The following is a 4,524-nucleotide window of genomic DNA, read 5'->3' as shown; positions in this document are numbered from 1 at the left end:
TACAGTTTTTCTTTTCTTTCTTTCTTTAAGTTTCAGCATTTCCTACCCCAAATGCTAATCCATAAAACTGAATTGTGAACTAGGGTTTAATGGGGGCCAGCCATTGCTAGTCTATACAATGGCTTCGTGTGAACTAAGAGGACTCAGCCCTGTGCAGGGCACCAGTCTTGGTAAGCAAGGTGCAGACTGGATTTGTATCTCTGCTCACCGCCTTGGTCCAGGGCCCTTGTGCAGTGAACAACCTGTCCAACCACACAGGCAGTTCTGACTCACTTGCCTTTGAAACCAGGAGAGGCTTGGGTAAGTTAAAGCCACAGAAAACTTGGAAGTCAGCTGTCATTATTATCCTTTATTCCTTGCCCTTTTATCAGAGTTGTTAACTAATGGAACTTGATTCCTCCTTCTCATTCCTACCCTTGCTTACATGCAAGAGGCAGAATGGTCAGACAGAGAGAGAAAGGCAAGGCAGTGAGGATTTCATGTCATTGGCCCTTCAGCAAATCCCTTATCAGGCACTGCCTTTGTAAGGAGCATGTGACGTGGGTGGTGTTGAGTAGAAGGCATTTGTGATATAACAGATGTTTGGTATAAAATACTCAGGCAAGGTTCCACCAAAGTCATTCTACTGCAACAAATTTCTACCAGGCAGGAAACAAGCTAGAAACAAGGTTGAGAGTTCAGTCTTCCTTCCTGCAGGAAGGTGATTCCCTGGATAATTTCACCTTAGGCTTTAAGAGCTCCTTTCCTGTGGCATTGTGGGAATGGAAAGAGAAGCCAGTGTTTTATCTTTATGGAAAAATCTCACTGGATACAAAAGTCTGTAACAGAGGCAAGTTCCTCAGCAAATTGGTGCATTACTCGCCAAAAAGTCATTGTCTTGTTTATAAAGTGAAATCTGAGTTTATCCCAGAAAGACTGGGGCATGGAGCAGCTTAGCTCACATCACTTAGGGTAAAGGACACACTCTAAGTGAGACAGAGTCTCACTCTGTCACCCAGGCTGTAGTGCAGTGGTGCAATAGTGGTTCACTGAAGTTTTGAACTCCTTGGCTCAAGTGATCCTCCCACCTCAGCGTCTGGAGTAGCTGAGACCACAGGCATGTACCACCATACCCAGCTAATTTTTTATTTTTTGATGCCCAAGCTGGTCTCAAACTCCTGGGCTCAAGCATTCGTCCCACCTCAGTCTCCCAAAGTGTTGGGATTACAGGTTTGAGCCACTGTGCCCAGCCTTGCTATTATTATTGTAACTGAATTTTATAGCATGGAGTCTCTCCGCCAGCACTTGTTAATATTGTCTGTTAGGGGTGTGTGCAGAGTACGGGAAGGAGATAGCCATAGAGTAATGTTTCTAAAAGAACTTTTCTGACATGTATTTATACATGAGGAAATGCAGAGAGTGCAAGGTGAGTTTAGAGGCTTTGAAAGCACTGCCAGGACGTAAGATGTTTTTCCTACAGCTCTACAAGACGCATTATTCTCTGGCCTGTTTCGGAAAGGACAGGCTGTTTTCTAGGCAGCTTCCTGCCTTCTGGAACTTCAGGGAGTGGATTTCCATGTGTCCAAATGTTGAGTTGTGAGTCAGAACCACCCAGGCCAGCCAACTGTCCTACCAGTGGGCATGGAATCCTTAGGCTGCAAGACAACCGAGACGCCAGCTCATCTAAGCCTCTTATTTCACCAGAAGAAGGAATGGGAGTAGAGAGATACAACAACGACCCTAAATCATCCTGTTCTTTTCCTTCTCTGGGGGGAGCCAGGGAGCCTCCCACCTTTCTTCTATTTTCTGATCTAAGCTGAGGAAATCCAAATGGTATTCTTTTATCCCAGTATTAACTGGGACTCAGAGACTGCCCAAGCCACTTACTTAATTTGTGGCGTAAAATATTTTTGCTCTAGAATCGTTCTGCCCCTTAAAGGAGATCTGTGGGGAAAGAATTGGCCGGACAGCCTCTTACCTAGCCCCAATGCAATGCAGGAATCTGAAAAGGTCATTAGGAAAATAAAAACTTAAAGTCCTGAAAAACTTTCTGACAATTGTCCAAGGCCATGCAGTCCTGAGGACACAGAGGATACCAGCTACCCCTCACCCACGACCCACAGGCCAACCCAATGAGACCACATCTTGTCTTTCAGGAAAATGCACTGAATTTTGTACCATGCCCCCAAGAGCCTGGATCAAATTAAGAATTTTAATACTCAAAGTCATTTATTTATATTGTGTCCCTAAAGCATATATAATAAATGTATGCCTCACTCAGGGTATATTAAAATGTTTCGCCATACATTTCTAAAATCTTAACCAATATCGTCAACACTTTAAAATACAACTTGTATTCTGATCAAAATACACTTCATCATTTGAAAATCAAGTAGTAATTGGATGAATTCTAACAAATAAACACAGTTCTCTGCTCAGCTTCTTCTGGAATCTTTCACACCCTTGAAACAACACATTTCAGCTATTTAATTTAGATTTTTTTCTGGAATTTACTTCCATATCTCTAGATGATATGTTTCTAGATTTCCTGAATTGTATTGTTCAATACCATTATTAAAAGGGTTTTTTAAATTAAGCTATTCTATTTTCATTTTCAATAATTTTGGTTCTCTGATCCATTTTGATATCCTCCTCTTCTTGTTTCATGAGCTCATCTCCTGCTATTTTTGAAAAGGCCATCGTTTTTAAAAATATGTTTACTCATTGAAACGTTTACTGAGTTGTCTCTGTTTCTTCTGGGTTCATTTTTGTTTGGTTGGTTTTGCCTTTTTCTTCTTGGAGCTTACTTCAGATGTGATTTTGGCAGTCAGTTCATAAGAGGGAGGTACTGGGCAGCTAATTCTATCTGGGCATGGGGCTTCACTCTAGAGTGATCAGTGGGAAAGCAGTGGTGAAAGCTGACCAGCACAGTATCACCACCTGATACAGCCACATAATTATTATTTTACTTGTGTCTCCTCCTGGTCTTGTATGTGTAAGTTCCATTCATGCAAAGGTTTGTTCATTTTGTTCACTGCTCCAGTCTCAGTGCCTACGACAGTGTCTGGCACATAATAAATGCTTAAAAAACACTTAGATGAGCAAAGAACTGTGGGAGAAAAATGCTATGCAGAGCACAAAGTGAGTAGGAGACTAAGAGTGAGGAAAGTTGATTTTGCCTTGGAGCAATGGGGAAGCTTTTTTTCACTGCACTGACTAGGAGCATTCCTGTAATGCCAAGACACTGCCGAGGCGTTGTCCATGCATTCTTTCATTCGTGCAGCCAGCAACATCCATTGAGCACCTACGATGTGCTCTGAAGCAGTGTAGCATGGTGGTTAAGGACATGGGAATTGATTAAGGAACCTGAAGTCTAGCCCTGGCTGTGTGTCGTTGGGCAAGTTATTTACCTCTCTGAGCCTCAGTTCCCTTAATTCTATATGAAGAATTGTCAGAGTGTCTGCTTATAGGGTTACCTTAAGGATTAAATGAATTGCTATATGTAAAGAGTTCAAACATTATGCTTGTTTTGTTATTATGCTTTTAACCAGACCCTGTTCTAGGCTATGGAGACACCGAGATAGGTAGAAATGATCCTTCCCACCCCCCAACAGGAAGACTTCATAGTCTAGTAGGCTGCTTTTCTCTTTCTTGCACACTATCTCCTGAATTTTTAAAAAAAATACAGAAAGTGCACCGGACAGGGTGGCTCATGCCTGTAATCCCAGCACTTTGGGAGGCTGAGGCGGGCAGATCACCTGAGGTTAGGAGTTCGAGACCAGCTTGGCCAATGTGGTGAAACTCTGTCTCTACTAAAAATGCAAAAATTAGCTGGGCATGGTTTTGGTTCCTATAATCCCAGCTACTCAGGAGGCTGAGGTAGGAGAATTGCTTGAACCTGGGAGATGGAGGCTGCAGTGAGCCGAGGTCATGCCACTGCATTCCAGCCTGGGCAACAGAGCAAGACTCCATCTACAAAAAAAAAAGAAACTTAGTGCAAAGTATGCCCATAGGCAATCAAAATGATGCTTGAATTTGGGGTGGGGGAAGGGGCAAGGTCTCATGTCAAATTGGATGACTATCACCTCGACAGGCGCAGGACTGGCAGAGTTAAAGGAAAATAACAAGTCAACAGCCTCTTCCCCAGGGGCTCAGTAATGTCCCTAGCCTTTGGCTCTGGTGTGCTCTGTGCAAAAGGCTAAAAATAGCAGAGGCATGCTCAGGATTAAGACAGCCTTTCAATCACAAGTCAGGGAAGTAGTGATTTTCCTTAGACAAACCCTATTGCTACTGGTGGGGGTGGGGATGGAGGTCGGGAGACATACGACTTTCTCATACATTTGATTAAAACTTTGGCAACGTTAATAATCTTCATAGTCTCTAAATCTCCATTTGCCTCCATCCTGACCTTTCTTAAGTATTGTTTCATTGATTTTTTTAAGGTTACCTTTGAAGATAGAATTGCTGAATAACTCTAAAACTTACTGAAGAGTCCACTCTTTTGGTTGCCTGTTTGTGTGATAACACATCCTCTTGAAAAATGCA

The 4,524-nt window shown here is 42.7% G+C and overlaps 1 long non-coding RNA gene across 1 annotated transcript; it reads left to right on the top strand.

Moving 5' to 3' along the window:
- Positions 1-632: 632 nt before the first annotated feature.
- On the top strand, positions 633-2,272 carry LOC144340048 (uncharacterized). The gene is made up of 2 exons (XR_013415773.1): positions 633-829; positions 1,899-2,272. It is a non-coding gene; the product is annotated as an uncharacterized LOC144340048 (long non-coding RNA).
- The last annotated feature ends 2,252 nt before the right edge of the window (positions 2,273-4,524 follow it).

Source organism: Macaca mulatta, chromosome 3 (assembly GCF_049350105.2).
Source record: "Macaca mulatta isolate MMU2019108-1 chromosome 3, T2T-MMU8v2.0, whole genome shotgun sequence".
Lineage (NCBI taxonomy): Eukaryota > Metazoa > Chordata > Mammalia > Primates > Cercopithecidae > Macaca > Macaca mulatta.
The sequence above is the reverse complement of the archived record's forward strand: the minus strand, read 5'-3'. Positions and strand labels throughout refer to the sequence as shown.